The 24,939-nt window shown below is 40.4% G+C and overlaps 1 pseudogene; it reads left to right on the forward strand.

Annotated features, from left to right (window-relative positions):
- The first annotated feature begins 1,259 nt into the window (after positions 1 to 1,259).
- LOC136386948 (EKC/KEOPS complex subunit TPRKB-like) lies at positions 1,260 to 8,008 on the forward strand (annotated as a pseudogene).
- The last annotated feature ends 16,931 nt before the right edge of the window (positions 8,009 to 24,939 follow it).

A 24,939-nucleotide genomic window follows, 5' to 3' on the forward strand; every position in this document is an offset into this window, starting at 1 on the left:
GGTTTTGAACCTGGATCTTCTGCTTCCAAGTCCCACACTCTATCCTCTGCACTACAGCCTGGTCAGGCATGATCGGCATCTTTTCATGTGTTTATTGCCCTTTTATATATCTTTCGTTGAATTGTCTGTTCAAATGTCACCCAATCGTTTTTTTGAAATTTGTTTATATGTATATTTTATTGACTGATTTTAGACTGAGAGAGAGAGAAAGAGAAACATTCAGTTTGTTTTCTACTTATTTGTGTGTTCATTTGCTTCCTGTATGTGCCTTGACCAGGATGTCATATGCAACCTTGGCAGTTACGGGGGATGCGCTGTTTGAGCAAACCAGCTAGGGCTTGACACATTCTGAATTAGGTTGTTTCTTTATTTTATTTTATTTTTAATGCATTCTAGGAGTTCTTTATATAATCTACATACCAAACTTTTGCCAGAATAGTTTTTCCAATTAAATGTATTCATACCGTGTTCTAGTCACATGTTTCTTTTTGCAAGTCCTTAAATACGCTAAGGCCTTATGTGTCTTTAGTCTCTTTAAATTCCCTTTGTTGCCTGGAATGCTGTATTTAATTGGATAATACAGCCTTAAATTTAGGGGATTACCCCTCTCCTGGAGCTGACAGACTCAGGATGATTTCATTAATGTAGTCACAAGTCTCTTCTTACCCAGAGCAAATTCTGAGTGCGGTTCTCTGTAGCGGATCCTTTTATAAAGACCCAACTGAGAGCAAGGACACTGAGTCCCGCCTACCTCCCAAAAGAACTTGAATTTCAACCTAGATACCTGTAGAAGTCATCCTGGCCAATATTTGCGCAGGCATGAACTGGGGTCTTCCTGCAAAATCGCAACAAAGGTAAGGGGCAAGGCTAACACTTGCACCCAGACCTCAGCTTCCGATCCAAGAATCCTTTCAGCTCTGGTCATGGAAGTGTCTGAGGGAACCTAGGCTCTCCTTTGCGTCTGCTGACGGGCCTCAAGCTAAGGATCAGGTATCTGCAGAAGACGGGCTGGTGGACTGAGGTCCGGAACTTTCCCTCGTGGGAATCCTGATAGTAGGTGCGGACTGCGGTACAGGGCGCCGCAGCGACCGAGCTTCCGGAAGTTGAAGTCTTTGTTTTTGAGAGGAAGGTCTTTCGGGTGGAAAGGGTAAGAGGCGGTGACTCCTACCAGCGCTAGAGCAGCCAAGCCAGGCGGGAAGGAGGAGTGCTGGAGGTGGGTGAGCGGGAGGAGCAATATAAAGCTTCTGAAACCGGGGTGTCAGGGACGACGCCTGGCGTTCCCTCCACTCTTGTTGATCCAGCGCCTCCCGAGGCCAGGCCCTGGGAGGGCAGCACGGAAGCTTCCCCTAGGACTGGACGCTCATGTCACGTTGTGACAGGGGCTAAGGAGCCCATATAATAGGGACCGCCCTCGGGGCCCTGGGTGCTCTGGTAAATGGACTCATAGCAGCGAGTTGGAGGAAGGCAAGAATCGAGTCTGGACAACTTCCTGCCAGAGAGGGCAGAGTGTGGGAGAAAGTTCGGTGACTTGAAGCTGAGAAGCCCATGGCAGCCACAGCCGGAAGAGCGGGGTCAGGCAGAGGTGTGCTTGGCAGCAGAAGAGGAGGAAGGCCCAGGTATCGGAATCTGGAACGCCTTAACGTAGAGGGGGGACTCATAACAAGAGCGGCCCATGGGCAAGAGTTGGTTTACATTTTGAAAGATTCACTTTGCCGGGTAGAGGTTGGATGATCGGAGGGCAGGTATTGTGAGGCGACCACTCCTAGGAGGCCAAAGCTGTAGATGAGAGATGGTGGTCTACGTGGGTGCCAGTGGGTATAGGGGAGAAGTGGACTGGATAAAATGGTATTTAAGAGGCAAACTTGACAAGACTGTATGGATTTAATGAAATGATTCTAAGTTTCTAGCCTAAGTGAGTGAATTATATAAAACAACTACTGTATGCCAGACACTTTTCATGTGTTCTAAGGGTCCCTTTCCCCCAATGTGAAAATTAAAAGCACAAAAAGTTTTTTTCTTCCACGATTATATATACTCAATATATTATGTGTGGTCTCTGAAGAAAACTTGAAACATAATCGCAAACATTTTTTGTAGAGGACAGTAAAAGATTGACTATAACTCTACTACCCAAGATGACCATATTTTGGGTGTTTCCTTCACGTTTTTCTTTTTTGCCTGTATCTTTTGAGTATATATTTGGAGTATATTCATTACTTTCAGTGTCTTTTTTCTTGATTGGATACTATTATGACAATAAGATTGAACTCGTATATGCCAGTACATTATTTATAGATTTTTTTTTCCAGGTCGTAACATAAAACGTCAGATGTTTTTCCACCAAGTGTGGTATAACTTTTTTATATACTGTATTTTCACTGGTTTGTTTTTTTTGTTGACTGTGTATCTTCTTTCAAAACCACACAATTTATTTCACAATTTATGTTTTCTTTTCCAATCAGATATTTTACACTTGATCTTAGCCAAATGGCCGAGAAGCCATCAATCATATTTTAATTTAATGTTATTTTTTGCTGTTTTGACAAATCTTTAATTACTTTAATAGACTACAGTTTTTTTTCTTCAAGACTTTATTAATATGTTTTAGAAAAGAGAAGGAGGTAGGGAGAAAGAAGGGGGATGAGCAGAAAGCATCAATTCTTGTTTGTGCCTGGACCAGGCAAGCCCAGGCTTTTGAATTTGCAACCTCTGTGTTCTAGGTTGATGCATTATCCACTGTGCCACCACAGGTCAAGCATTTAATAGACTACAGTTTTCACTGGTTGTTTAGACACAAACTGTCCCCTGTTATTAGATAATAGTTTTGCAATATTTTTCTGTTACAATAAGGATATCTTATTACATAAATTCTCAATTTCTAATTGATTACTGAGAAAGAGTTCTAGAAAGGGAACTATCGAAATCGATTGATTATATGAACCTATCAAAGTGCTTCACTCAAACTTATTAAGACTTTGATTGAAATTTTTTTAGAATTCAAATTTTTCTGTGCTTTGTTTTTCCATCCAAGGTTATAGTTATGTCTCTCTAGTTATTTGAGTTGTCTCTTATGCTTCTTTTAAGTCTAATATTATTGATTCTTTAATAGTCTGCCCTCTGTGCTAAAATCTATGTGTGAAATACTGATCGTTGGGTCGTGCCATACCTTTGGTGTAAAGTAACTTTCTTCCTTTATATGTGTGTGGAGGTTATGCTAAAATACAAGTAAAATGATGAGCTCAAAAGGTAAAAAGTCGGAGTGGAAGTGCGGTTTTGTTAATACTGTAGGTAAAATGTAGTCTAAGAATTTCTGGTGTTCTCACTGTTGTGCACAGGGAAGCTGCTCAGAGGTGTATCTGAGCTCGCCTCATCTGTCCAACTGGGGATCAGGCAGCAACCTTGATCCTTTGCCAAGGAGTGGAAGCTACAGAAGCTCATCACTGTTAGAAAGATAATATCTCATGAAGCTGCCAAATGTGCTTTGAGGATAAATTTTTCTAGATAACATTTGTGTCGTGCCAGTATTAAACTTATTTCCATTTATTTGTTAACAGGGATGTTTTGTTATAAACCGTAGTGTTAACTTAACCAAGAGAAGTGTTTCAGTTTTTGGTTGTGTGCCTTAAAATCCTGCTTACCTATGAAATGCAGTCAACACATCAGCTGAACCTCTTTCCAGGATGCAGGGTGACTGTTCTGTTATTTAAAGATGTGAAAAATGCTGGAGACTCGAGGTGAAAGGCCATGGAAGGTTCTATTGATGGTTCATTAATAAACCCTACAATGGTAAGTACTATTGATGAGAGATTCGGGACATTTCAGAACATGTTAGTTTTTCATGAGGTTATTTTTCACAAGGTTTGACTTTTGTCCAAGCTGTGGAGTGGATTCAGACTTGGGAAGCCTTGAATTAAACTGAATAGAAGCTGAAGTGTCAGGCCCCTATGCTAGGAAATAGGAAAGGTAGTGGCCTGGCTTCAGAATGACAGGTGCCCATCTCTGCAAAGAAGGCATTGCATGGTGCCGAGAGCACACACTGTGGAGTCAGCTTACACAGACTTCATCACCACTCTGCTGATTATTATGACTTTTCCCAGATGGTAGCCACCTTTGTATAGTGTTTACTCTGTTCCCGCAATCATCCTAAGGGCTTTAGATGTACTGATCACCGAAATCCATGGAGTGCGTGCTGATTACCTGCATCTGACAGATGAAACACTAACAAATTTGCCCGAGTTATCTTGTTGGTGAGTGTTAGAGCTGGCATTCATACCCAGAGATCCATCACCTCCATTACCTCATCCACTGCTGATGAATAAGAATACAAATTTCATAGGGTTGGTTTAAGATTTTAAAAAGACATTGCAATTATGAAATGTTTAGAATATAATCTTTTTAATAATAGTAGGCCTTGGTAAATGTTACATTTAAATTTTTAACTGTTTAAGAGTTTTGAAGCTTTAAAATTCTATGATTTTATGAAACTCAGGTGTTGCAATCTGTTTTGAAAGTATAGTTTATAGGAATTGTGATGAGGTAAAACAGCCTGGCCGCGGAGTTACCATCGAATGAGGTGTGCATCTGCAGAGTACCCAAAATCTGTGTGTAATTAATTCTCTTTGTTCTCTTCAGTAGATCATCGATCCATTTCAGATACTAGTGGCAACAAAGAAAGCAGTTCATCTCTACAAACTAGGAAAAATGAAGATGAGAGCTCTACCTACTGAAATTATTTTCAACCTGTCCCCAAATAACAATGTAATTAATATGGATTTTACTCATTTTGCTTTTCTTGACCTTGTCATAATAAGGCGTGAGTTCTTCAGCGTTGAGTTGGTGGCTAAATTCCCATAAGCCTACTGTTAATAACAAAACAGAATAATAGTGAAGAGAGGTTGGACAGAGAGTTGAAGTTTAACACTGCCTTTATTAGAAAAATAAGCTTTGGAGTCACTACACATATGATAAAAGTTTCTCTAAGTTAAGTGTGGATAATTTTATGTAAATGGGAACAGAAAGATTTCTTTAAATGATACTGAAATCAAACTGATAAAACTGTAGATGGGGATATTTCTGTGCTGTCATATGCATCCTTTAATCTCTTTAAGGATAGAATCCATGTCTTTTCCATATAATGGAAGCCTGCCTGGTACATAGAACAGCCCTTATCACATGCTTATTCACACACTCAGTGCACAAGAAGTTTGTGCTTGAGATACTGATAGTAATGACTTATTGAGCTAAAGACATTTCTTCTGTGGTACATGAAAATAAAAAATAAGCTTTGCTGATAAAGTTTTCATATTTCTAATCTACTTTTATTCACACCATTAGGTACAGATATCATCAAAAGAAAAAATTGGAAATGTGTAGTACAGTTTAAAATATAGATATTTGAAATAGTTACAAAATGCATATTAATAGAATTCTTCAGGTCCTGGAAGAAAAAATTACCAGATAGTTACTGTTTTGTTTTTTATATCATTTTAAATAAACTAATTTAATCAACATCTATTGAGTTTGTCCTATTGCACTGACAGTGTCAGAAAGAGAGGTAACAAATGTATTTCTGAGATAGGCAGATGAACAAGATAGAAGTTCAGTTGATAATGATAAATGGTTAATGGGAATAATAATTCACATCTCTGGGAACAGCGAAGAACAACTGATTCTGTAAGGAGGGTGCTGTGGGGAGTGACATTTGAACTGGACTTTGAAGAATGAGGACACTCCAGGCAGAGAACAGAGTGTGAGCAGAGGCAGAGAAGTGTGAAATGATGATGGGATCTCCAAATAATCCTGACTGGCTGGGACTCGGGAGTACATGGCTGAGGGTGCTCTGTGGCCAGAGGCAGGGGTTCTTTGTGCACCATGCTGGAAGTCTGAGCTTGAGTCCATAGGAATGAGGTGCCCCTTAGAGCAGAGTGCAATAGAGGTGAACTGGTGGATGTTAGGAAGGAGTTCTAAGATATAAACAGTAGGCAGAGAGACCCTTAGTATATGAAAATAAGAACCCCAGCCTGGAAGACAGCAAATTAGAAGGTGCTTCTAAAATAAAACTACTGATTTTTGTCTTTTATTTCCCTAGCTTTCATGAGCTTTGAAAACATTTGGTATCTCAGCAAATGACACCTCAGTTCTGATAGTATACATTGAAGATGAAAAAAACAAATAGTTCAAGTAGACCTAATATCTCAAGTAGAGGGTCATCCAGTTTCTCTGAAAAGTCATCTGGAAATAAGAAATATTACAGGTACAAAAAGGTTAGTAAGGCCACATTTGTAGAGTGTGATTAATGAGGTCTAGTAGTAATGTGATGCTGTTGTCACCAATGCTGCTATTTTTTTTAACTTTTAGGAAAGATTAATATAATAAAAATTATTTCATAAATAATATCACATACACAAAATTGGAAGATGCAGGCTTATGTGGAGGGGATTGGGATAAATGTTGATGGACAGACATTTTGGGTATTGTCTTGGAGAATTATTTGTACACCTGAAATCTGTATGGTTTTGTTATCCACTGTCACCTCAGTAAACATAAAAAAGGAAAAAACTTATTTGATAAAAAGCATTCTCTAATTAAGAATGAACTGAGTCCTGTTTTCTTATCCATGCAGCTACCCTATGTCTTTTGATTGGATCATTTAATCCATTTACATTTAAGGTTATTGATATGTAGTTGTTTATTGCCATTTTCTTCTTTAAAGGTGTATTCCTTTTTGACTATATTCTTTTTCCACTTTGATCTGTTTACAACAGGCCCCTTAACATTTCCTGCAGCATTGGTTTGGTTGTAATGAGTTCCTTGAGTTGTTTTTTGTCTGGGAAGCTTTTTATTTCTCCTTCAATTTTAAATGATAGCCTTGCTGGATAAAGTAGTCTTGGTTGTAGGTTCTTGTTTTGCATTACTTTGAATAGTTCTTGCCATTCCCTTCTGGCCTCAAGTGTTTCTGTTGAGAAGTCAGATGTCATCCGTATGGGGGCTCCTTTGTAGGTGATAACTTTTTTTTCTTTTGCAGCTTTTAATATTTTCTCTTTATCGCTTAGCTTTGGTATTTTAATTATGATGTGTCTTGGTGTAGGTTTCTTTGGGTTTCTCTTTAATGGAGTCCTCTGTGCTTCTTGGACTTGTGAGAGTTTCTCTTGCATTAATTTAGGGAAGTTTTCAGCTTTGATATGATTTAACAACATCTCTATTCCTTGTTCTTTTTCTTCTTCTTCAGGAACCCCTATGATGCGGATATTATTTCTCTTCATGTTGTCACAGAGCTCTCTAAGGGTTTCCTCTGACTTTTTGAGTCTCTTTTCTATTTTCTTCTCTGTTTTCATGCCTTCATTCCAGTTGTCCTCTAATTCGCTGATTTGATCCTCTGCTCTAGCTATCCTGTTTTTAATTCCTTCCATTGTGGTCTTTATTTCTGATATTGTATTTGTCATCTCCGACTGATTTTTTTTTATACTTGCTATTTCTTTATTTAGGTGTTCATAGTGACCATCCATTGTTGTTCTAAGATCCCTAAGCATCCTTACAATCATTATTTTGAACTCCGCATCTGGAAGTTTGATTATTTCCATATCACTCAGTTCATCTCCTGAACTGAGAATTAAATATCAAGCTTACAGTGTACATTTGTAATATAAATAAATGAAGTATGAAGTTAATGTCTAGATGCATGCTTTTTAAACAGGTACAGATTTGATTTTTTTGTTTAGAGAGTTACCACCATAACTACAATTTAAAGGGCACTTTAGGCCTAAGTGACCAATTACCATCTACTGTGCATTATTTTCATCACATTTGTAATTTCATGCCATTATCCCAATAATTGAATGATATTAAATTTCACTTACATATGTTTGTATAATAAAACTTAGTAGTGCATGGATAATTAGCATATTTTATCTTTTATTTTTATAGATATATAAACTTTTCACAAGAAGAAAACATTGGGACGTTATTGGATGGTGTCATTTGTAGAATGTCAACTAAAGATGTTTTGTGAAAAGACAAATACTTAAAATTTTTTAGCATTTATAAAAAACTGATTTTTTTCTGATTATAAAGTGTATATATGTTCATTATAGAAAAATTACCAACACAAAATGCCATAAAAAATAGAAAAAACCTTCATATCCTACCTATACAAAGGTGTTTTTTTGTTGTTGTTGTTGTTGTTTTTTTTTTGTCTGTTTTTTTGAGAGACAGAGATCATAGAGAGGGATAGAGAGGGACAGACAGACAGGAATGGAGAGATGAGAAGCATCAATCATTAGTATTTAATTGAGCATTGCAACATCTTAGTTGTTCATTGATTGCTTTCTCATATGTGCCTTGACTGCGGGCCTTCAGCAGACCAAGTATCCCCAGCTCGAGCCAGCGACCTGGGGTCCAAGCTGGTGAGCTTTTGCTCAAACCAGATGAGCCTGCGCTAAAGCTGGCGACTTCGGGGTCTCAAACCTCGGTCCTTGGCATCCCTGTCAAATGCTCTATCCACTGCGCAACCGCCTGCTCAGGCTGTTCATAGTTTTAAACATAATCACCGTTAATATTATTTGTTATTTTACTTCTAGTCTATTTCCATTAAATTATATTTTGCTTTTATATAATTGGAATAATAATTACAAACATTTACTAGATATCTAGACGGTGCTAGGTTTTGCCTCAGTGATTTTTTATGCACCAGCTCATATCCCTGCCCTTAGTTCAGATACTCCAGCATCCCTCTTCCAAAGCTTCTTGGTTCTGTTTTACATGCAAGAACTAATTTCATCTCATAACACATTAGGGAATAGATACTGTTAATACCAGAATTTTGCACACACAGACTAAAATAACAGTAAGTTGCTCAAGGTCTTACGGCTAGTGTCAAATCCTGTTTGCTGAATGCTTTGGGTTTTTTTCTCACTTTGTTTTCATTGTGTCAATCAAGGTGAACTAGGTTAGGGTTGAGCAAACCTGTCTGTGAAGGACTGGGTGTGGTCTGTTTTGCATTTACTCATCTCTTGCTGTTGTAGTGCAGAAGCATCCACACAATACGGAAATCATGAGTGTCAGGAATGACCCAAGGGCCATGGTGTGTGAAGTTCTGGGGTTGATTAGGCTACAGTCCTGGACCCTGAAGCTGACTGACTTCATGTGACAAAAGTTTGTCTTGCTCACTCTCCAGGGCCAGTGTGAATCAGTGGGAAGATTCATTGCTGTGACTCAGGGACCCAGTCTGCTCAAGGCTTCTGTGCAATATGTGCTCCATGTTGTTTTGTTTTGGAGCTGGGAAGGCGACAGATGAGAGATTCCGTTTTCTACATTTTAGGAAAGAAGATAAAGGTAGAGGCAGAGGGGAAGGAAATGATAGATATTCCTGAGCAGAGCCTGCCTGCAGACTTCACCTGCCCACAGGCTTTTTCATCCTCTCATGGTGGCCAGATGTCCTCTCCCATGAGCTCTAAAGAGGGGGTTGTTGTGTTTTGCCTTTTTAATTTTCTTGAATTTATCGGGGTGACGTTCGTTCACAAAACCATACAGGTTTGAAGTGTACAAGTCAATAAAACATCTCCACATGCATCTGTACCCATTGCCCAAGGCAAAGTCCTGTCCCCATTTATCCCAGCTGTGCCCATGTGCACCTGCCCTCACCCATTTCCCTCCTGCTAATACCACAATATTGTCTATGTCTATGCATTATTTAGATATTGTTTTTTTTTGCTTGGTATCTTAATATTTCATCCAGCCCCCCTCCCCTAACCATCTTCCCTCTGACAGCTCTCAGTCTAAGTAATCATGCCTCAGTTTCTATTTTGTTGGTAAGTTCATTAGATTGTTTATTCCACATATGCTGAGATTGTATGGTATTTGTTCTTCTCTGCCTGGCTTATTTCACTTAACATAATACTCTCCTGTCACAGGGACAACAAGTTACTTGGAGACCCGAGGACATGCTCCAGGGGCAGAGGGGAAACAACAGCCCCAGTCAGCAGAATGAAGGATGGAAGTCCAGTCCCTAGACTTACTCAGATATTTATTAGCCAGTACAAATAACTCTTGGAAACAGCAGAAATTTTCAGGGAGTGAAGTAAAGGACAAGCTACATGCTGGCTTCTAATCTTTGTTCTGAGAGCCTAAACATTTTCTATTAATGAATCTTATCCTGCTGTTTCTAGCACGCACTGCTTTCAAGTAGTATTTCATTGTTTAAACATATGACAGCCTTGTTATCTGCTCTCCTTACTGATGGGTACTTTGGCGGTTGTAAATAATGCTGCAGTAAACATAGGGGTGCGTATGTTCCTTGGAATTTAGTACTGTGATTTTCTCCACATACATTCCCAGAAGTGGAATTGATGAATGAAAAAATAGTTCCATTTTTATTTTTTGAAGAAACTTCATAGTGCTTTCTATAGTGGCTGCGTCAGTCTACATTCCCACTAACAGTGTGTGAGAATGTTTTCTCCATATACTCCTCAGCACTTGTTTGTTGATTTATTGATGACAGCCATTCTGACAGGCATTACATGCTATCTAATTGAGGTTTTAATTAGCATCTCTGATGATTACTGATGTTGAGCATTTTCTCAGAGGCCAATTGGCCACCTGTATGTGCTCTTTGGAGAAGTATCTCTTCAGGTCCTTGGCCCATTAATTGAGTTGTTTGTCTTTTTACTGTTGACTTGTATGTTTTTTTATGTATTTTAGACACGAACCCATTATCATATGTATTATTGGCAAATATGTTCTCTCATTCAGTGGGTTCCCTGTCTATTTTATTTATGGTTTCTTTTGCTGTGCAAGAACTTTTTAGTCTGATGTAGTACCATTTGTTTATTTTTTCCTGATTTTCTTCTCCAAGGAGATGTATTGGCAAAAATATTACAATGAGAAATATCTGAAATTTTACTGCGTATGTTTTCTTCTTGGACTAAATTTAAATCTAATTCATTTTGAGTATATTTTTGTGTATGTTATGAGTTGTTAGTCTAATTTCTTTTTTCATTTTCATTTTGCATGTAACTGTTCAGTTTTCCTAACACCATTGATTAAAGATACTTTCTTTACCCATTGTACGTTTTTGCCTCCTGTGTCAAATATTAATAGGCCGTAAAGACTTGGCTTTATTTCTGTGCTCTCTATTCTCTCCCAGTGATTTAAATGCCAGTTCTTGTGTCAATACCATGCTTTTTGGAACCCTAGGCCTTTTCATATAATTTAATAACAAGTAATATGATACCTCCAACTTTGTTCTTCTTAATATTGTTGAGAATATTTGAGATCTGTTGTGGTCTCATAAATTTTTGGAATATTTATTCTGGATTTGTGAGATACGCCTTTGGTATTTATAACAGGAATTATGTTGAACCTGTACATTACTTTGTGTAGTATGGGCTTTACTATGTTAATTTTTGTTATTCTTGAACACAGTATATGCTTCCACTTATTTGTCTCTTCTTCAGTTTGTTTCCTGAGCATCTTATGATTTTCCATATACATGCCTTTTATCTCCTTGGTTAAATTTATTCCTAGGTACCTTATTTTTTGTTATTATTGTTGTGATTGCAATAGTAAATGGGGTTGTTTTCTTAGTTCTCTTTCTGATAGTTCATTATTGGTGTATAAAAATGCCACCAATTTCTGAATATTAGTTTTGTACTCTGTACTGTGCCAAATTTATTTATTATATCTACTTTTCTGGTAGAGTCTTTAGGGTTTTCTGTGTACAATATAATGCCCTGTGGAAATAATGACAGTTTTACTTTCTCCTTTTTGGTAGGATGCCTTTTATTCCTCTTGTCTGATCACTGTGGTTACGACTTCCAGGGCTATGTCGAATAAGATGTCCTTTATTAACCTATGATTCCTCTAATCTCTCACTTTGCTCAGAGTTTTTATCATAAATGGGTGCTGGGTTTTACCAAATGCTTTCTCTGACTCTCTTGATAAGACCATGTGATTTTTTCATTTGTTTTGTCTTTGTGATATATCATGTTTATTGATTTGCAAATATTGTACCAACCTTGAATCACCACAATAACTTTTACTTAATTATGGTGTCTGAACTTTTTAATATATTTCTGGATCCAGTTTGCTCTTATTTTGTTAACAATTTTAGTATCTGCCTGACCAGGTAGTGGTGCAGTGGGTAAGGCATGTCGGACTGGGATGCAGAAGACTCAGGTTCAAAATCCTGAGGTCACTGCTTGAGTGCTGGCTCATCCTGCTTGAGTGTGGGGTCGCTGTCTTGAGATGGATAATAGACATGATTCATGGTCACTGGCTTGAGGCTAACAATCACTGGCTTGAAGTCCACAGGCACTGGCTTGATCCCAGGATCGGGGCTGAACAAGGGGTCAATCGCTCTGCTATAGTCCCCTGGTCAATGTAGATATGAGAAAGCAATCAATGAACAACTAAAGTGCCACAACAAAGAATTGATACCTCTCATCTCTCTCCCTTCCTGTCCGTCTGACCCTACCTACCCCTCTCTCTGACTCTCTGTCTCTGTTAAAAATAGGAAATAAAAAAGAATTTTATCACTTATGTTCTTCACACATATTCTTGGTGTATAATTTTCCTATTTTGTAGTGTCTTTATCTGGTTTTGGAAATAGGAATATGCTGGCGTCCTAGACAGAGAAAGTCTTTTCTCCTTTTGAAATTTTTGGTGTAGTTTGAAAAGGGTAACTATTCGTTCTTTGAATGTTTGGTAAAATTTGCTTGTGAAGTCCTCCACTGTAAGACATTTTTTCCTGGGTCTTCTTTGAGTCCTGCTTTAGTTTTTTAAGTTGTAATAGGTCAGTTCAGATTTTCTTATTCTGTGTAATTGAATTTTGGAGGATTGCATGTTTCTAGGAATTGATTCATTTTGTTGGCATATAGTTGTTCCTAGTATTTTCTTAGAATCCTTTGTGTTTCTGTGGTGTCAGTTTTTCTGTTTCATTTGAATGCTTTGTTCTTTTTTCCTTAGGTGTATTGTTAAAGCAGGGGTCGGGAACCTTTTTGGCCATGAACGCCAAATATTTTAAAATGTAATTCCGTGAGAGCCATACAATGTGTTTAACACTAAATACAAGTAAATGTGTTCATTTTATGTAAGATCAACACTTTTAAAGTACAATAAGTCTTCGAATTCTTTTTAATAACGTTGTTATGCTGTTTTTAACCAGTGATGAATAAAGTATTTCTTACCATTAATGCGACTTCTGATACTGCGTGGTTTTGCTGATTGCTTTGTAGTCTGGTTGATACGTGGTGAGGTTAAGCTTCATGCAGGCGTTGAGACTTCTATCCATTAAACGTGATCATAGGTTGGTTTAAACGTTCTTTAGATGTGAAAAAGACTGCTCACATGCATACGTAGAGCCAAACATTGTCAGTACAGCCATACTCACGCTGCAGTGTGTGGTATGTGATGGGAAGCACGTTCCAAGTTTTGACAATCAGCTGGTCCGTGGGTTGAAGTTTTTTCATTTCTCCCTACTTGTGTTTGCTCGCCAACTCTGATGCTGTCATCAAGTCTTTCCAAATCTTCATTCAGTGACTTAAACTTATTCACCCACATGTCTGAGGCCTTCAGGTCAGATGTTTGTAGCTCAAATTATATGATGGAGATAGCAGGGATATAACTCAGGATGGCACTGTCCACTGCACACTCGTGTGGATGGGTGATGAACTTAAAAAGACGATTGCGCTCATGAAATTCTCCAAAGCGCACTTTGAATGACTGTAGGAGATTAGAAGTTAATCCTGCTAGCTGCTGGAGATCAAGATGTTGAACAGGGTCACTTGCTGTGCATGCATCTTTAAACTCTCCCAGTTTTTGAAAGTTTAGTAAACAACCTGTTTCAATGTCAGGCATGAAGAGTTCCAGCTTGTTTTCAAATGCAAACACTGCTTGTTCAAGGAATAAGACTGAATTTTCAACGCCTTATATTTTCACATTGAGCTGGTTCAGATGTTCACTCATGTCCATGAGAGAGAATGTTAAGAGCCACTCAGTGTAAGCTAACTCAGGATGCTTGTCATTTTTCATTTCAAGAAAAGTGCAGATTTTGCTCAGACAAACCGCAAAACGGCGGAGCACCTTCCCTCTTGACAACCAACACACATTGCTGTGCTGAAGCAGACCAGGATAATTATTCCCAACTTCATCCATCAGTGTTTTAAACTGGCAATCATTTGAAGCTTGCCAACAATAAATTTGACCACCTGAATGATCAGCGACATCACTTCACCAAGCTGCTCACTGCATATCTGAGCACAAAGTGCCTCATAGGATGCAGTGAAAACTTAGGATTGGTCTCTTTTCATGTTCTCAAGGAAGCACTATGATCCTCTGTTTTTCCCCACCATGCACGGAGCACCATCAGTACACACCAAAATAAGTTTATCCATCAGTAGATTTTTTTCTTTAGCGAACTCAGTGAAAGATTTGAATAAATCCTCCTCTGTTGTTGTCTCTTTCATAGGCAAAACAGCAAGACTTTCCTCACCTAGTGTGTCACCGACAGCATACCTTGCAATCACGCTGAACTAGGTTAAATGTCTTATGTCTGTTGACTCGTCCAAAGCAAGAGAACAGAATGGTCCTGCATTTATGTCCTTCACTTGTGTTGCCTCAATTTGATTTGCCATCATGATGGTATGATCATGAACAGTTCTTGCTGAGAGACGCATGTCTATTTTTCATTGGATTATCTTGTCTTTATCTGACAAGTCGTCAAAAATGCAATGGCAACATCAAACCTGAATGTTTTGGCATACTCCCCATCTGTGAATGGCTTTCCATTTCTCACAATTGCTAAAGCACCAGAAAAGCTAGCCGAATTCCATTCACATTGTTGGGTCCAAACACGGAGTTACTGTGACTTGCGTGCACTCTGCACAGCAACTCTTGACATGCTTTCTTCCTGCTGTTCCCCACTGGTTATTTCGATGCAAATGTAGTATGATGTTTGTCGAAGTGCTGCTTTATATTTGACCATTTCATAGATGCATTTTATCATTGCATATTAGACACACTGCAGAACGTGCTCTCTCCACAACGGTGAATTCCTCTGTCCATTGCTGCTGAAAAGTACTATATTTCTCATCTTTTTTTCTTTTAGCCATCTTCTTTGTCAAAAGGGTTTTTGTAATTAGCTAGCTGACTACTTCATTAAAAGGAGGGAAGTTTACTTCCTGACCTCACAACGACTCATGTATGTTTTGCATTATCCAGTAAAATTTGGTGTTGTCCCGGAGGACAGCTGTTATTGTCTCCTGCCACCCTCAATGATGAACATGAGTGGTAGGAAATGATGGATTGTAATACATGAGAATGTTGTATAGTTTTAACATTATTATTTTTTTATTAATGATTTGTCTGTGAGGCCCTGACCGGTTGGCTCAGTGGTGGAGTGTCAGCCTGGCGTGCAAGGTGTTCCGGGTTTGATTCCTGGCCAGGGCACACAGGAGAAGCACCCATCTGCTTCTCCACCCCTCCCCCTCTGCTTCCTCTCTGTCTCTCTCTTCCCCTCCTGCAGCGAGGCTTCATTGGAGCAAAGATGGCCCGGGCACTGAGGATGGCTCCTTGGCCTCTTCCTCAGGCGCTAGAGTGGCTCTGGTCGCGATGGAGCAATGCCCTAGAGGGGCATATCATCGGCCCCTGGTGGGCAGAGCGTCGCCCCCTGGTGGGCGTCCCAGGTGGATCCCGGTCGGGCGCATGCGGGAGTCTGTCTGGCTTTCTCTCCCCATTTCCAGCTTCGGGGGAAAAAAAAAAGATTTGTCTGCGCGCCAGATGCAGCCATCAGAAGAGCCACAACTGGCTCGCGAGCCATAGGTTACCGACACCTGCTCTAGACAGCAACCTTAAAATGACAGCAATGATCCTGTGCTCAAGCTGGCAACCCAGGTCTCAGGCTGGCATGTCCATGTTCAAGCTGGCAGCCTACACTCAAGCCATCGAGCCCTTCCTCTTGCTAGCAACCTCGGGATTTTGATCTTGGACCCTCAGTGTGCCAGCTGATGCTCAATGCACTGCAACACCATGGGTCAGGCTATTCTGATTTTTATTACTTATTTCCTTTGACTTAACCCAGGCATTGTTGGTTATTCTTTTTCTAGTTCCTTTAAGTTTAAATTTAGATTGTATTTTGGAGATTTTTCTTCTTGAGGTAGGCTTATAATGCTATGAACTTCCCTCTCTAATTGTGTTTGAATGTTTCTCATGTATTTATTGTAATTGATATCTAGGTTTATACATGACAATGTGGTCAGAAAAGATGCTTGATATGAGTTTTTATATTTTGTAATGCATATTTTATTGATTTTAGAGAGAGAAAGTGAGATAGTAGGAGAGAGAAAGTAACAATCTGTTGGTGTATATGCCGTGACCAGGGATTGAACTGGCAACTTCTATGCTTCAGGAAAATGCTCCAACCACCCGAGCTATGCGGCCAGGGCTTATGTCAATATTCTTGAATTAACTAAAACGTATTCTGTGTCCTTCCCTCGCCAATTGGCTCAGTGGATAGAATGTTGGCCTGGTGTGTGGATGTCCGGGTTCAATACCAGAGCAGGGCACACATAAGAAGCAACTTTCTGCTTCTCTTCCCTTCCCTCTCCCCCTTCTATCTCTTCCCCCCTTGGAGCCGGTAGCTCAATTGCTTTGAGTGTTGGTCTCAGGCACTGAGGATAGCTCATTGATTTGAGCATCACGTTGACATAGGGTTTGCTGGGTGGATCATGGTCAGGGTACATGTGGGATTCTGCCTCTTTATCTCCCCTCCTCTCCCTTAAAAAAAAAAAAAAGGCTTTTTTTGTGTCCTAACATGTCATCTGTCTTTGAGTATGCTTCATGTGCACTTGAGAAGACTGTATGTTCTGCTGCTTTGTTGTGAAATGTTCTGTAAAGATCAATTAAATCCATCTGATCCAGTGTGTCATTTAAGGTCAATGTTGCATTGTTGATTTTTTTTGTCTGGAAGATCTAGCCACTGAATTCATTGGAGTGCTAAAATCCCCTGTTATGACTCTAATGCTGTCTGTCTGTCACTTTATTTCCACTAGGATTTTCTTTGTATATTTAGATGCTCCTGTGTTGGGTTATGTATGTTTACAAGGGTTATATCCTCTTGTTGGATCAAGCCCTTTAGTATTATGTAGTGACCTTCTTTGTTCCTTGTGCAATCTTTGTTTTGAAGTCTATTTTGTAGAATACAAGCATTGCTATGCCAGCTTTTTTTTTATCATTTGCATGGAATATTTTTTTGCATCACTTCACTTTCAGTCTGTGTATATCTTTTCTTCTTAGGTGGGTTTCTTTTTTATTTTATTTATTTATTTATTTATTTATTTTTGTATTTTTCTGAAGCTGGAAATGGGAAGAGACAGTCAGACAGACTCCCGCATGCGCCCGACCGGGATTCACCCGGCATGCTCACCAGGGGCAATGCTCTGCCCACCAGGAGGCGATGCTCTGCCCCTCTGGGGCATCGCTCTGCCATGACCAGAGCCATTCTAGTGACTGGGGCAGAGGCCAAGGAGCCATCCCCAGCATCCGGGCCATCTTTGCTCCAATGGAGCCTTGGCTTCTGGAGGGGAAGAGAGATACAGAGAGGAAGGAGGGGGTGGTGGAGAAGCAAATGAGCACTTCTCCTATGTGCCCTGGCCGGGAATCAAACCTGGGTCCCCCGCACACCAGGCCGACACTCTACCGCTGAGCCAACCGGGCTAGGTGGGTTTCTTGTAGACAATATATACATGGGTCATGTTTTCTTATCCATTCAACTACCCTGGGTCTTTTAATTGGATGATTTAATTCACTTGTATTAATGCTTATTATTATTTTTTGCATTTTTTCAAAGAGAGAAGCAGCGGTGGGAGGTTGAGGCAAACAAACAGACTCCCACATGTGCCCAACCGGGATCGACCTGGCATGCCCACCAGGGGCAATGCTCGGCCTCTCTGTGGCCTTGCTTTGTTGTAATCAGAGCCATTCTAACACCTGAAGTGGAGGCCATGAAGCCATACTCAGCCCCGGGGCTAACTCTGCTCCAGTGGAGCCTTGGCTGCAGGAGGGGAAGAGAGAGATAGAGAGGAAGGAGAGGGGTAAGGGTGGAGAAGCAGATGGGTGCTTCTCCAGTGTGCCCTGGCCGGAAATTGAACCAGGAACATCCACACGCTGGGCCGATGCTCTAGCACTGAGCCAACCAACCAGGGCCTAGTATTAATATTTTTTATTAATATTTACTGCCATTTTATATATATATATATATATATATGTACCTCTTTGTTGTTCTTCTCCTCCTTCTCCTTAATCTTTTTCATCTTCTTCTTCATCTTCCTCCTCCTCCTCCTCTTCTGCTCTAAGCAGATCCTTTAACATTTCCTTTTCTGCAGTGCTACTTTTGTGGTAATGAACTACGTTAGCTTTTTGGGGTTATTTGGTCTGCGAAGCTCCTTATTTGGCCTCCAATTTAAAATGATAGCCTTGTTGGAAAGAGTAGTCTTGGTTATAGGTACTTGATTTTCATCCATTTGACTATTTTTTGCCAATCCCTTCATGTATGAAGAGTTTGTTTCTGTTGAGAAATCAGCCGACAGACTTATGAGAGCTCCACTGTAGGTAACTAACTTTGTCCCTCTTGCTGCTTTTAAGATTCTCTTTGTCTTTATCCTTTGCCATTGCAATTATGATGTGTTTATTTTTATTTTTTTGGGTGAGGAGCAGGGAGATAGTGAAGTTGACTGTTGCAGTTGCCCCAAATGAAATCCACCCAGCAACCCCATCTGGAGCCGCTGCTGAAGTACTGAGCTGTTTTTAGCATGTGAGCCTGACCTGTTCTGACCAACGGAACTATCCTTAGTGCCTTGGGCCATTTTCGCAGCTATTGAGCCACTGGCTGCCGGAGGGGAAGGAGGAGAGAAGGGGAAGAGAGAGAGGAAAAGCAGATGGTCTTTCTCCTGTATGCCCTGACCCGGAATCAAACGTGGGACATCTATACACTAGGCCAACACTCTATCCATTGAGCCACTTACCAGAGCCTCTGAAGTGCCTTTTTTTTTTTTACAGTGACAGAGAGAGGGATAGATAGAGACAGACAGGAATGGAGAGAAATGAGAAGCATCAATCATTAGTTTTTCTTTGCAACACCTTAGTTGTTCATTGATTGCTTTCTCATATGTGCCTTGACTGTGGGACTACAGCAGACCAAGTAACCCCTTGTGCAAGCCAGTGACCTTGAGTCCAAGCTGATGAGCATTGCTCAAACCAGAAGAGCCAGCGCTCAAGCCAGCGACCTCAGGGTCTCGAACCTGCGTCCTCTGCATCCCAGTCCTACGCTATATCCATGGCACCACTGCCTGGTCAGTCTGAAGTGTCTTGATGTGGGTCCACTTATTCATCTTTATTTATTTTTATTTATTTTTCAGTGAGAGGAGGGGAGATCGATAGTTAGACTCCCACATGTACCCTAACCGGAATTTACCGGCAACCCATGTCTGGGCTGATGCTGGAACCAACCAACCTATTCTCAGTGCCTGAGGCCAGTGCTCGGAGCAACTGAACTATCTTCATCACCCAGGGACAGCGCTCAAAGCAATTGAGCCACTGGCTGTAAGGGGGAAGAGAGAGAGAAAGGGGAGAGGGAGGGCAAGAAATGCAGATTGTCGCTTCTCATGTGTGCCCTTACTGAGAATCGAACTTGGGATATCTGGACTTGGACCAACACTCTATTCACTGAGCCAACACCAAGGCCTTTACATTCATGTTATTTGCAATTCTGAGTTTCTTGAATTTGTGTGACTTTTTCCTACACCAGGTCAAGGAAGTTTACAGTCATTATTTCTTCAAACAGGTTTTAATCCCCTCCTCATTCCTTCTTTTTCTGGTACTGCCATGGTATGGATGTTATTATACTTGATGTTGTTACAGAGATCCCTTAGACATTCTTTGGTGTGTTTTTTTCCCCGTGGGTGTGTGTTTGTTTGTGTGTCTGTATGAGTGACAGAGAGATGGACAGATAAGGACAGACAGACAGGAAGAGATAGACGAGAAACATCAATTCTTTGTTGGGGCACCTTAGTTGTTCATTGATTACTTTCTCATATGTGCCTTCACAGGGAGAGTTGCAAAGCAGACCAAATGACCTTGGGCTCAAGCTGGTGAGCCTTCCTCAAACCAGATAAGCCCGCGCTCAAGCGGGCAACCTCTGGGTTTCGAACCAGGGTCCTCTGCATCCCAGTCCGATGCTGTATCCATTGTACCACCACCTGGTCAGGCAGACTTTCTTTGTTTTAATTTTCATTTCTTTTGGATGATCTGCTAGGGCGCTTACTGTCATCTTGTCGATAAATAGCTGATTTGATTCTCTGCCTCATCTAACCTGCTACTGATTCCTTCTAGTGTATTCTTTGTTTCAGATCCTGTGTTCTTTATTTCTGACTGGCTCCTTTTTATGGTTTTTATGTCCTTTTTAAGATTTAGTGTTTTTTTTGTTTAAGTTCTCACTGAGATCACCTATTCTTCCCCTGAGGTCTTTGAGCTTCCTTATAACTACTCTTTTAAGCCCTGCTTCTGATATTTTGATTACTTCTCTATATTTTATTTAATTCTTCTTCTCAGGATTTCTCTTGTTCTTTCATTTGGGGCATGTCTCTTTGTCTCCTCGTTTTGTTTCTGTGTATTAGGTAGATCAGCTATGCTCCCAAACTTGTTATGATGGGTTTATGAAGTAAATGTCTTGGTGGGCTCAGTGGTGCTATCTTCCGGATCATCTGAGCACATTGTTCTAGGAATGTTTCTTGTGAGTTCTGTGCACCATGCTGTTGTAATTTAGTCTTGAATGTTTTTGGCCATTTCTTAGGAGGAGTTAACCCTCTAGGCTGTCTAATAATAAGGATAAACCTCAATCACTGTGTTGGGTCCCTGTGCAGGGACTGTCCCCTGAGGCAGAGTTGTTCCCAGCAGGGAATGGTGCTTGCCAGTCTCTTTCCTTGGGTGTGCCACTTGTATGGCCAGTTGGGTCAAAGTCTGGTATTTCCTGTAGCCCAACACTGATTGTGTTGGTTTTTGATGTGCTTAGGTAGGGTTCAGGGACAGATCTGTGTCAGGTGTTGTGTGCAACTGGCCTTGAGCTACCTGTCAGGAATTATCATGCTATTCACTATTTGTGGCATCTGCTGAGCCTGGGTGTGTGTAGGAGGGTCGACTTCCTCCAGCTTAGAGCTGGGGACAGATTTATGAAAGTTTCATGGGTTTTCGAGGTCCACCTCTACCTGATACCTGACAGCTATGCTGCCACCCCTCAGGGTTTCCTGGTCTTCCTCCAGAACGTTCTGAAGAAAAACTGGGTGCCACTCGCCATCCCCTCTGCAGGAGCAAGTTCAAAAGTGTGATACCACCTGGTACTAGGGAGGAGATATCAAAAGAGTTTCCCATTGAGGGTGGTACCCAAGGACCCCACAGTAAAGGGCTAAGCACTTTGTCCTGGTCTCATACAATAGCTTCTGAGAGATACACATTAAGAATGTCTCAACTCTGTGTAGTACTGATCCCTGCAGAGCTGAGACATTGGATGGCATATTTAGTCTACCATTTGTAGTAGAACCAGCAGGTCTGTAAGGGGGTGTTGGGCACTTCTTTCTCTTCCCAAGCAAAATCCTTCTTCCTTCAAGAAAGATCCTGTTCTGAGCAGTTCTCCAATATCTTCTTGGGACTTAGCTCAGCAAGGTAGGGCCACTAGCTGTGAGAGAGATAGGCCAAATAAGTCTCCTATTGGGAGAATAGTGAGGCCTGAGTTTGCAGGAGAGATAATAGAGGTCCACTTATGATGTGGGCACACACTTCAACCTTTTCCCATCTTATTCAGGACAAACCTTTCCTGGAAATGGGCTCTGAAATTCCCAGCGCTGTGCAGCATCTGCTTCTGCTGTCAGACTGAACTCAGCACAGTGAAGCCACAGGGACTGGAAGGGTGGGCCAAGTGACTCAACAGGTGGGGCTGGGGTTGCCTTCTGTGCACTTGAGATGGGAAAGATTGGTCCCATTTCCAAGCTTCACAGTCCAATCGCTGTCTGAGTCTCTGCCAAGAATTTCTTCAGAAAAAGAGCTCCCCAATGGAGCCTGCTGGTTCAGCCCACAGACCCTTCTGCAGGACCCAAGCATGGTGGAGTCCTGTCAGAAGTCGTTGCATGACTGAGCAATGCACTTCCCAGTTGGTACTGTAACTGACTATATGAGTGTTCGACCCTGAGAAGGCAACATCTGTTTCTTGCAGACTCCCTTCTCTTCCAGGTGGGCTAAATCCCCCCTGATTTTTGTCACCAGATGCTACAGGGATGACTCACTCCTTCAATGAGAAATTAGAAAAGACCAGCCCCCAAAACAGATGATAACTGGATTCAGCTGTTTCAAAATGAGATAAAAGACATGAGGGAAAACAGTGGAAAAAAATGAAAGACCCTGGCAATGGAGGGACAGTCAGTTGTTACCTAAAGGGGACAGAATTTCTGTTTGGAATAAAGAAAAAAGTTCTACAAATATTTAATAAATGCTGAGAAGTGTTACCATGGTTGTTTGGTTTGTGTTGATCTCTTTCCATGATGGGTTGGGGATATTAAAAATCTGTTCTGCTCCCTCCATCTTTTTGAAATCCTGTGAAGTCTTTTGACTTAATTATTTTAAATTTAAGTGGTAGCAATGGTTGCATAATAATAACATGATGTTGTTAATATGATTGAATTGTATACTGAAAAGTAGTTAAAATTGTAAATTGAGTTTTACTATAATAAAAAACAATGAAAGAACAACATAAATCAGAAATAGGTGATATGATAAAACACAGGACAGTATTAATGAGAAAAGAAAAAATCAGAAATAAAGATTAAATTAAATGTACAGGAAAGAATGAACAAAATGGATAATACCTTAAGAAAAGAATTTTTTATTGTTAAATTTTTTTAGCAAGAGAATTGAGGGGTAGGAAAGACAGGTACAAACAAATAGGAAAGGAGAGAAATGAGAAGCATCAACTCATAGTTGCTGCACCTTAGTTGTTCATTGATTTCGTTCTCATATGTGCCCTGATGGGGGGGGCGCAGGGGGCAGAGAATGGGCCCAGCTGAACCAGTGACTTTGACATTGGGCTTCAGCCAGCGACCTTTGGGCTCAAGCCAGCGACCATAGGATTATATCTATGATCCTAAGCTCAAGCAACTGACCCCATGCTTTAGTCAGATGAGTCCGCACTCAAGCCGGTGACCTTGGGGTTTTGAGCCTGGGTCCTCAGCATTCCAGGATAACACTCCATTTACTGTGTGACTGCCTAGTCAAGCAATAACATATTTAGAAATCAAAAGAAATTTAAAAAGGATCTAGAAAAATGGCAAATATAAAAGGTAGGCAAAGAAGCCAGGTTATTTTTGAAAAAAGTAATACCAATACATATATGGGCTTCATATACCATAAAAGTAACATTTCAAATTAGTGGAACAGACCCTGTCTGGTTGGATCAGTAGAAGAGCATCTACCCAGCATATGGATGTTGTGGGTTTAATGGGGAAGCTACCATCTGATTCTTCACCCATCCCCCCTACTCTCTCTCTCCCCTTTTTTTCTCCCTCCTGCAGCCATGGCTTGATTGGTTAGAGGAATTTGCCAACCCTGTCCTCAAGATGGCACCGTGGCTTCAGCCTTAGGCACTAAAAATAGCTTGGTTGCTAAGCAATGGAACAATGCCCTTGGTGGTCAAAGCATTGGCAACAGACAGGGTTATAGGGTGAGTCCTGGTTAGAGTGCATGCTGGAGTCTCTCTCTGCCTCCCCTGCTCTCACTTAATTTAAAAAAAAATAGTAGTGAAACATATTCATCAATAAATTGTGGTACACATATGTTGGATTATAAGTAATTTTCTGCAGGACCCACAGCATATCAAATGAAGTAACTCAAAGGGAGGAGGGAAACTAGTGGTTGTGAACTTCAGGTAAAGGGAAAATTTTTACTGAATACCCTCTGACAGCTTGTAAAATTCTATCATGTGAATCTATTACCTTTGAAGTTCAACTAACTGAGTTCAGACCGCAGCTTCCCCAGTAGCTAACTCTTAATCTTGGGCAAACCCTTGACACTCTTCAAGCCTATCTCCTTATCTGTGAAATGGGATGAATATCTTAGCCTGGTGCTGCGTGGCACAGAATAAACTCTTGATAAATGTAAATTACTGGTAGAAACAACTAAATGTCTGTCAACTGATGAATGGATAAAGTGGTAGATCAATTCAACAGAATAATATACAGTCATAGAAAGTACAGTACTGACACGTGCTATAATATGGGTCACTTTTCTACATGGTAATTGAAAGAAGCCAGACAAAATGGTCACACACTGTATTCCTTCATATATATACTAGAAAGCCCGGCGGTCATATGAAATGACTGCTGTTCTAGATATTATAAATTGTAATTAAAATGATTTGTGCAAAGTTGTCTGCTAATTCAAACTGAATTACTCAGGGCAGGTGGCGAGGACGCCCCTTTGCTTAGTGCCCCACAGGGTTTCCCACTTCTACTTGCTTAATTGCTTAAAGTAGAATGCAATGAAGGAAACCACTGGCAGTACATTTCTTAATAGCCACTGCTAGCTCAATAAATAGAGGTGATTTAAATAATAAAATGTTAATTCACATGTCAAAGATCTCTTTGTACACAACATTTCTTGTGTAGATCTTTCCATCATTTTTAAGCTCGCCTTGCAGAGGACATTCAATTATTTTTGATTTTACATCCGTTCTTTCACGAACTCTTGAACAGGCAACATAAATTTGACCATGTCACAATGAAGGGTCAGGTAAAAAAATGCCAACATGCTTAAGTGTTTGGCCCTGAAACTTATTGATGGTCATAGCAAAGGCAAGTTTTACAGGAAATTGTCTACGTGGATAATTCTCAATTAGTGGAACTACAATGT

The sequence above is a fragment of the Saccopteryx leptura genome, unplaced genomic scaffold (assembly GCF_036850995.1).
Source record: "Saccopteryx leptura isolate mSacLep1 unplaced genomic scaffold, mSacLep1_pri_phased_curated manual_scaffold_23, whole genome shotgun sequence".
In the NCBI taxonomy this organism is placed as follows: Eukaryota; Metazoa; Chordata; class Mammalia; order Chiroptera; family Emballonuridae; genus Saccopteryx; species Saccopteryx leptura.